This window comes from Octodon degus, unplaced genomic scaffold (genome assembly GCF_000260255.1).
Source record: "Octodon degus isolate 3935 unplaced genomic scaffold, OctDeg1.0 scaffold00119, whole genome shotgun sequence".
Taxonomy (NCBI): domain Eukaryota; kingdom Metazoa; phylum Chordata; class Mammalia; order Rodentia; family Octodontidae; genus Octodon; species Octodon degus.
Genome location: NW_004524695.1, coordinates 5,975,683 through 5,985,199, shown reverse-complemented (window position 1 = coordinate 5,985,199; position 9,517 = coordinate 5,975,683). Strand labels below are relative to the sequence as shown.

The 9,517-nt window shown below is 44.6% G+C and overlaps 1 long non-coding RNA gene across 1 annotated transcript in view; it reads left to right on the top strand.

Moving 5' to 3' along the window:
- The first annotated feature begins 1,230 nt into the window (after window positions 1-1,230).
- The window catches only part of LOC111812273, a 128,567-nt gene continuing 120,280 nt past the window's right edge, over window positions 1,231-9,517 (top strand). Inside the window, exon 1 of the long non-coding RNA XR_002817823.1 lies at window positions 1,231-1,272. This is a non-coding gene — a long non-coding RNA (uncharacterized LOC111812273). The remainder of the gene's footprint in view (window positions 1,273-9,517) is intronic.

The following is a 9,517-nucleotide window of genomic DNA, read 5'->3' as shown; positions in this document are numbered from 1 at the left end:
AAAAAATAAAATAAAATAAAAGGTAAGCCCTTTGGGGTGTAGCCTCTAAAAATATTAGGGAGTAGCAAATGTCCAAGTTTCCTTCTTGTTGTATCAAGACAACCAGCTGTTATAAACTGTGTTGTTTTTTGTTTTCATTTAAATTTTCATTCTCTAATACAGAAAAAGTCAAATGAAATATTTTATCTAGGAATGTTGTAAGCTAATTTTGCTGGGGATTTTTATTTTCTGGTATTAGAGATTGAATTTAGCCCTTTTAAACAATTGAACAATTGGACACTAGGTCTTGCTAAGTCACTAAGTTGCCCAGGATGGTCTCTGAGTTGTGTACGCTGGGCTTTGTCTTGTGTTCCTCCTGGGCCTCAGCCTCCCAGAGTCCTGAGATTGATTATAGGTATGTGCCACTATGCCCAACTTGTTCAGGATTCTATTAGGTGATTATTTTGAAATTAAAAAAAAATATTTTCACAAGCTACTAGATATCTGAAAAGATAAGGGTGGGCATAGAAAACAAACTTGATCTCTGCTATCATCTAGTGCTGTACATCCTGGAGCCGAAGGTCATGGTGGCCTCAGAACAGGAAGCCATACAAGGTATGGCCCAGATGTAGTGGAAAGGGCCACCCCTTTGGGGACAGAGAGCTGGGGGTTTGATCTATGGCTGTACCACTATTAGTTTGGTGACACTAGGTGCAGAGTGCCTACCTAGTCAATGCCAGTCCTTTTGTCTGGAACCTGTGGTGCTCCGGATAGTAGAAGATTAAATGAAGCAAGCACTATACCATAACTCCCCAGGATCTGGAGTGTCTTCTGGCTCCCTTTCTTCTGACCACAGCCTAGGACGGGTCGTTTCCCAAGCACGCTAATAGATTACTGCGGTTGGCAGCCACCCTGGAGGGCATCTAAAACCCATTGCTTTCCAGGGTGCGATGTTTAGGCCAAGAAAGGGTCAGGACTCCCTGGAGGTGCCTTAGAATAGGACTAGCAGTGCTACTGCTAAACCCATGTCTCCCCAAGAATTCCTGAGGATGAGAAGCAGCGAATTTCTGCAGTGGGTCCCTGGGAGAGTCGGGTACAGTGACAGTTTAATAAACACTTTTGCAAATGTCTTTCTAGAAGCCTTTGTAGAAGACAGAAATGTTTACTGAATGAAGTCTTATCCTACTATGTAGTCATCCTAATTACTCTTACAATGCTTGACTCAGTTTCCCTTTCTCCCCCATTACTCTCAGGTGACCTGACCGCAGAAGCAGTAAGTCTCAGCGTGTTCAGGTAAGAGACTTTGGGATGGGGAAGACTTCAGAGAGAGAACCACAGTGCTTTTGCTTGGGGCTCCCTCTTGCCCTCTTCCCAGGGCTGCCCCAGTCTGGTGCTTAGGAATCCTTTTTGCTTTTTTTAAAAAAATTCTTGTCTGTGATTGTTTTGGTCATATTTTTGGTTTTACTCTTATGAATTCATGCAGGCACACTGTGACAATGTGTGCGGCATGCTGAACCCTAACTTCCGGAGGAGGTTCACCACTGAGGAGGGTGACTGGGGTGTGTGGCCTGCGGCAGTTCTCTTGCAGTGTGTTAACATTTTCCCCAAATGCATATCTCTTAAAGATGAGGACATGTTGGTTTTTAAAGCCATAAAGGCAACAGCATTTCACACTTTAAGCAGTGGTTCAGGGAAAGTCCTTCATACTGACTGTTTAATTTTCCAGTGGTACCTAGAGGTATGATGAGAATGAGTTTTCTCTCTGGTGTTTCCAATATTTGGAAGTGCCGGAGGTTGAATCCAGAACACATTCTCCAAAAGATCTTGGGACTGGCAGCTTCAAGATCACAAGCAAACTACCGTGCAGCGATGGCAATCACCAGACCTACGCCAGGGCCCACAGAGCCAGGGGTTCTGAGAGTGGGGGGTACGAATCTACCTTCCAGGTGATTCTAAAGCACACACTGCTGGAAGCAGGGTCGTGTGCTTCCCACACATCCTGTTTTGCATCTGTCCTTGTGTTTTACATCACAGCTCATGCTGAGGCGTTTGGAATATGTAGGATGCTGTGTGCACATCTGTGGTAGGTAGGGTCTGGCTTTCATTGCCCTCCAACGTCTGAAGATGCCAGTGTCCATGTCCCACCATGGAGAGCTGCAGGCTCAACCTGCCTCTGCATCGGGCAGGGGACGTGAATGTGGTGACCCTGACTTTCTGGGAAGAGCAGATTGAGTGAAATTTAATGTCAGGGTGATTTGATAGGGAAATTAGTTGCTATTTATTTATTTATTTATATGTATTTGGTGCAGGGTCTCACTATGCAGCTCAAACTCATAGTGATCCTGCTGTTTTCAGCCTCCCCAGTGCTGGAATTACAGGCATGTGCTACCATGCCCAGTCTCGGTGACCAGCTCAGCATAGCTAGGGGTGGGGCCAGAGTGGCATTTGGTGCCAGAGATCGAACCGAAGTCCCTGCACTTGCCTAAGCAAGCAGACCTTAAGCTTTCTTGTCAACCCCATTAGCTGCTTTTTAAAAATAGCATACTTTTAAAGTTATAGCTCTGGGCCTCTTGTTGAACACTGGGATCCCTGATGAATTTGATTGACAATTTGACCCCAGGAGATTCTGGTGTTCATCGTACTGGTGAGAGTTGGGGTGGGGTCTTAGTATCCGAAGGGCTTAGGATCCCTCGTGGCAGATGTGGCTCAAAAACCTCTGGTCAAGACTTGCATTTGGTCTGGGCTTTGGTTGGGAAAAGCGATGCAAACATCTTGCCGTCCTGCATCTCATGGGTCTCACCCTGCAAAGGAGAACATGCTTTGAAGACTCTTCAAGTCCTTCAGCCATTAGTGAACTTATCTGGGGGAGATGTTCTGCCCTGTGTAGCTGTTCTTTGTTCATTGTTCCTTGTTCTGGGTTGAGCTGGTGCTGAAGCTTTTTCACAGTAGGTCTGCCGGTTGGCATTTGTCTCCTTACCTGTGGGTGTGCTGGGAAGAATACAGATTTCTGCATGCGAATGACACTGCCTCTCTCCTGGTGCTGTCTTTCCTTCAGTGGGTCTGGCTCCAGGACAGGAAGTGGGGAGCTGGTGTTGCATTTTGCAGGGTGAGGCGTGTGGATATTTCTGAGACTCTCGTTGGGTCTAGAGCCTTCCTTGCAGTCTTCAGAGTCATGGAAAGGAGAGGTTGAGTTGCATCTGTTCTTCGAGCCTTGAAGTAGTCCACGGAAAAAGGAAAGGGAAGGGAGTTCTGCTGATTTTCTTGGCAGGGTTTATCACCTCTCTCCCCCAGGTTTCTGGTGGTTAGAGACTGACCTGCAGGACCCGCGCATATTGGCTTCCCGAGACCGTTTCTGCTTTCTTGCTGTGCCTAGCTGTAGTTCCTTTGCTATCTCTCCAAAGTGTTATCCAAGAGTCACAGAACTCATGAGAAATCAGCAGCATGGATTCTTCGGTCCTTTCCTTTCGAAGGATTAGCCAGATGCAAATCTGAGTTGCACTTGGGAGGCTCCATGGGCCTCACTTAGAAATAGAGTTCTGGCCTTTTTTAAAACAAGGATTTATTTATTTATTTTTTTACAAGAAAGAAATATAATACTGGGCAACAAAATTTATTTTTATGAAGAGGAGCTAAGCTGGGGTTTTTTGACACCAGTGTATTTTCTTTCTTGCTCTTTTCTTCCCCTTGCTGATGACAGAAATTAAGGACCCAGCTTCATTCCACCAAGACGGGGAAAACTTGAATCAACTCATCAAGTTGTTTGTTCTTAATTGATAGCAGACATCTAAAGCCTGGTCAGTCTTCATCAGTGTTCCTTTTAGGAAAGGAAAGGAGTTGTGCCCTGCATGCCCTTTCCCAGCAACTTGGCGGAATCATGGCTACACCACAGATTATCGGAGAGGGGCTGGCCTCGAGGCTGCTTGAGTCTTAGGCCTTCCAAAAATACATTTCTCACTAAGAAAAATTGAAAGAGCTCTTTTTCCTGTGATTACAATATATGATTTATGTGATTAGAAAATTTCTGTTTTCTGTTGATATGCAAATTCACTGCCAGCAATACCAAATATTCACATGCCACCTGTTTCTAATTCTAGCAGAACCTATAATCAGAATGAGTAAAAATACCTTACCTTTTAAAAATCAGAAAGGGAATTCAAATGTATTGAATCTGTGTCGCCTTCCAGATCGTATTAAATTCAGGGAGTACATTCATGCCAAGGGGTTGATTGCCAATTGGAGCTGTTTGTACAGAGCCATGAGCTGGGGGAAGGATGTACTAGAGAAGCCCCCGGAGCTGCCTGGGGTCTTTGTGGGTTCTGGCATCTCCAAAGTGACACTTCATTCTAGATTGTGTTAACTTCTAAATATATTGTTTTGTTTCGTTTTTGAAATGGTTGTTTCTAACCTCCTATAGTAAAAACATCTGGTCAATCAAAACCAGGACAAGGGTGTCCATTGTCCAGTGTGTCCTTCTGCCCTGTTTTCTAGTTCTCTTCTATGCTGGGATGAGACTTAGCAAACATAACCATAGCATTTTCTAGGGGCAGTGATCCCTTTTGTCTGGCTACCTTCTCTTTAGTTTTTGACAAGACAGGTGAGTGGAGGTGCACCTATGGCGTATGTGTCGTTTTTCTTTCAAGACAAAAGATGTTAATGTATGACTTTTTTTTTTCTAAGCTGAAAAACCTCCATGTTCAGGCCAACTCATGGTGTTGGCATTTTGTGATAAGTGGCTGGGCTTGGTTTGCAGTTTGGCACTCAGCCCAAGTGGTTCCCCGTTGCTAACATAGACGGTTAGGCTTCGTAGCAGGCTGACTTCAGAACTCATTCTTTGAAGGCCCGGGCAGTGGAAGGTGTGGCTGTGATGGAAAGGATTTTGCTGATCTCTCCACTTCCTGATCTTCCTCGCTTCACCCCGGTGAGCTCTTTGGTGGCAGGACACTGCAAAATGTCAATAGATCTGGGTGTGGAGAAGAATGAAGAGGAAAAGGGATAAAGTAAAGTACGCAGAGCAGAGGGACAGTTCTGTCCATAGTCATACCATGTACATAGGCCCTGAGAAACAGGTACTGAAGTGGTAGGGCAGGGTTGTCCCTTTGTTCCTAATTAAGTGTATTTTTCCTTAAGAAAGAGTAGTAAGTGCTCTCTTTGTCTCTCTCTGTCTCTGTCTCTCTGTGTTTGTGTCTGTGTTTGTCTGTCTGTCTGTCTCTCTCTGTCTCTATCTCTGTCTCTGTCTCTCTCTCTGTGTCTGTATGTCTCTGTCTCTCTGTCCCTGTCCCTGTCTCTCTCTGTCTGTCTCTGTCTGTCTGTCTGTCTGTCTCTCTCTCTCTCTCTCTCTCTCTCTCTCTCTCTCTCTCTCTCGTTGATACAGGGTCTCACTATGCAGTTCAGATGCCTAGTGATCCTTGTGCCTCAGCCTCCCCAGCACTGGGATTACAAGTATGCACCATCACACCCGGTTTTGGGGCTGTCGTGGCATGGGGTACCAGGGATCTAGCTCCAGACCTTGCTCTTGCCAGGCAGGTGTTTATGCAGCTGAGATATCTCCCCAGCCCAACAGTGTTCACTTTTACTGAGGTTCACCCAACTGAAATTAGTAGGCTTTGCTTTGACAGTAAAGGTTATGGTGGATCAATTTCCATTTTTGCTGCCCACCATTCTTATTGATATTCTGCTAAAGACATCAAAGCTCACAAGCAAAATATGTGTCCGATGACTGGGGCTTGGAATTGAATCTCAGCAGCGTCTGAGTACTTATTCCTCTTAATTTTTGAGATGATTAGGGTTTGTGCTACTTTTGAACTGAAGTGAGACAAAGGAGAGGGGGTTTTTTGGGTCATATTTATGTATTTATTGGTTCAAGAGGCCAAAGACAGTGTTGCTGTCTAGTTCCTTATGATTTCTCTTGTTCAGCATCATCTAGATGTATGGTCTCTTTAATCTAAACACACTGATAATTCCTTTCTTTGTAATGTAGGAACTACATAATACATTTTTTAAAAAATTCAGTTTCTTGACGTTGAGCTCACTCATGTCACTGTACATCCATAACCACAGTTCATCCTTAGAATGTTTTTATCTTCACCCACTGAAACCCCACAAACCCCTTTTTTGGTACCAGGGATTGAACTCAGGACCTTGCACTTGCTAGGGAAGCACGTATTTCACTGAGCTGGCCCCTAACCCTGCCCCTTTGAAACTCTTCTTTTCACGTCTCCTGCAAGCCCTGGCACCTGCCATCCTACATTTTTTTTTTTTTTTTTTAGCAGAACTGGGGATTGAACTCAGGCCCTTGAGCTTGCCAGGCAAGTGCTTATTCTACTGAGCCATCTCCCCGGCCTCTGCCATCCTATATTCTATCTCTGAATGGAATGAATGATTCCAGAAATCACATTGTAGTGGAATCGCTCAACATTTGCCCCTTTGTGACTGCTGTCTTTCACTTGGCATGATATCCCCCCATTCACCCATGTTGTAGCATGTGTATAAGCACGTCTTTCCTTATAAAAGCTGTAGAATATTCCATTCCAGATATGCACATCCCGTTCTGTTTGTCCATTCTCCATGGATGGCCACTTGGGGTGCTTTTGTCTTTTGGCCACTGATGGATATAGATACACAGATACCTGATTACGGCCCTCCATGATATTTCTGACTTGCTTATCCTTGGAAAATGTCTGTGATTATTTAATACCCTTCAGCACTGAACTAGTGACTTCCAGTCCTGTAAATTTATAATAAAGATTCTCAGGTAGCATATCCTGAATTACTAAGGCCAGTACGGATTATGAAAGCCCCTAAAAGTACATGGTAATGAAAACCCTGTTAGAAAACAGGGACTAGATGGTGTTACCTGCTCACTGTTAAGAATCCATTGCGATAAGCTTATTTTCAGACTTATTTTTGAAGACCCCTGCCATGGAGTTCCCATGAAGAAACATTGTTTCATGCCATGCAAAGGATGAAGCTGTAAAGTGGCTCTCAAAGTGCAAATCCTCAGGTTGAACAGATTCCCCTACACAAAGGGCGACCTGGGGTTCAGGGCGTGTGCACTGAGGTTTCGTTAACTGCTCACCTCTTAGGCAGCACCACCCCAAGATAGGCATTCTGTCTTCGTGTTCTTTGGGGTTTTCAATGATGCCTGTTTTCCAGAATGACTGCTTAGAATTCTTTCAAACAGCTTGGTAGACAAAGGCCAGCTCCTGGCTGCTAATACTGACTACTGAGGGCACACGGTGTGTCCAAGCTGTGTCATGTCATTCCTGACTTTCATTCAGTACTTAGGCGCTGTGTTAAGCTCTTTACATGTGCAGTTCTTCCTCAGTCAGCTAGCTCCGTGCATTGTTAGCACTATAATGTCATTCTACAAGCGATATGAAAATGGCAGATGGAGCAGTTACCTTGTCCAAGATCCAGAATTTGACAGAGCCGGAACTTGAACCCAGGCGTCCGGTTTCAGGCTCGTGCCACTGACTGCTGTGTCCTCCTGAAGTGATCTAATGGATGGACAGTGTGGACAGTGTTTCCTAGGGGACGGATTCTTTCTGATAGATAAGGGAGAGGCTTTGAATGTGCCCAGTCCTCTGTCCCGTCTGTCTGCGATCTCATGCTGCTCTGAATGGTCCCCGAGTGGTTTAGAAATGCAGCACTGTGGGAGCCAGGCCGCTTCCGAACACAGCAGCCTCCTTCTACCTCAGAAAGGAGACACTTTTCACAGAAAAGGCAATTTTAACTAGCCATGCTTTTGTGTTTTAGTAAAAAGAATTTCATACATTTTTATGAAAGGTGTTATCTCTTTATAAATTTATATTTCATGAATATGAAAGAATTTATTAGAAATATTAGAAATATTCAGATACTTGGTATAGAATGTTTGTAAAGAATGTCTGAGTTTGCCCTTTGTAGTTGAGGGATTTAAAAATTTTTGTTATTGGTTACAGGGAACTGAACCTGTGGTGTTTGCACTGAACTATATCCCCAGCTCTTAGTTTTCTACTGTTTGTTTTGAGACAGGGACTAGCTAAATTACCCAGGCTTGACTCAAATTGCAGTTTTCCTATCTCAGCTTCCCAGAGTACTGGGATTACAGATGTGAGTCACCACACCTGTCTGGAATTCTTTTTTTTTTTTTTTTTTTTCTAAATCTTATTTTATTTTAGTGTTTTGTTTTTTTTTCCCTTTGGAGATAGGGTCATGCTATGTAGTCCAAGCAGGCCTTGAACACACAGCAGTCTTTCTGCTGGAATTAGGCATGTACCACCATGCCTGTCTTTGGATTTATTGACAATAGATAAAGACAAATGATATGGATTCAAGGTGTTTAATGTGAATACTTGATATTTGTGTGATGATCACCACAATCAATCAATGAGCCCGCCTTTTGCAGCAGCCAGCTCCTGCTATGTGTGCGGGGCAGGGAGCAAGGAGTTGGGCAGCAAATTTTCCACATCACTGAGGTCCTATGGGCTCCATTTTTCTGTATCAGGCTTACTAGTTTCACCCGGCACAGTGTCCTCTAGGTTCATCTGAATTGCAAATGGCAGGGTTTGCTGTTTTTATGGCCAAGTGATATTCTGTGGTGTGTGTGTGCGTGTGTGTGTGCACATGTGTGTCTGTGAGTGTGACATTTGTACCGCTCATCTACCGAGCATCTAGCTGTCAGCCTGTGGAGCACTTGAATTGTGGCCCTGTCTTGACACCTTCGCTGCACTGCACGTGGGGTGCACTTCTCGCTTCACAATACTGACCTGTACGTCCTTTGGACATGCTCAGGAATGGAGTTGCTAGATCGCATAGTCTCTCTGTTTTTAAATTTATGAAAAATATCCATACTGTTTTTACTTATCCTTTGGAGGTCCTAGGGAATGAATGTAGGACCTTCACACTCAGCCCCAGCCCTTACAATTTTTGATTTAAAATTTTTTTTTATGTATTTAGTTAGTATATGGTCTACAGAGTCTCACTATACAGGTCAGACTCATAGTGATCCTCCTATTTTCAGCCTCTCAAGTGCTGGGATTACAGACATGCTCCGCCATGCCCGGTCTCAGTCACCATCTCAGTGGGCTGGGGGTGGGGCCGGGACAGCATGCCAGGGATCGAACCTGGGTCCCCATACCTGCATAAGCAGGTGCTTTAGTCTGCTGAGCTATCTGGCCAGCCCTTCTTTAAAATTTGAGACAGAGTCTCATGAAGTTGCCTGGGCTGGGACTGAATTTGTGATACTCCTGCCTCTGCCTCCAGAGTGCTAAGGCTACAGGGATGGCCAGGATGCTGGGCCCCAGGCTGTTTTTTCTCAAGGATGTGTTCTTCAGTCCCACATTGAGTGCAAAAGGACGCTGGTTGCATTTCCTCCAGTATGTCTTGTCTCAGGCCTGCAGAGGAGAGGAGATAACTCACTGTGGGTTTTACATTCTCATTTTCTTGATGGTTAGAGAAGCTGAGTTCTTTCTTGTTCTTCATATGTCCTCTAAGAAAGAGTATCTATTCAGGTACTTTGCTGGACTTTATTCTCCTCCTCCTCCTCCTCCTCCTCCTC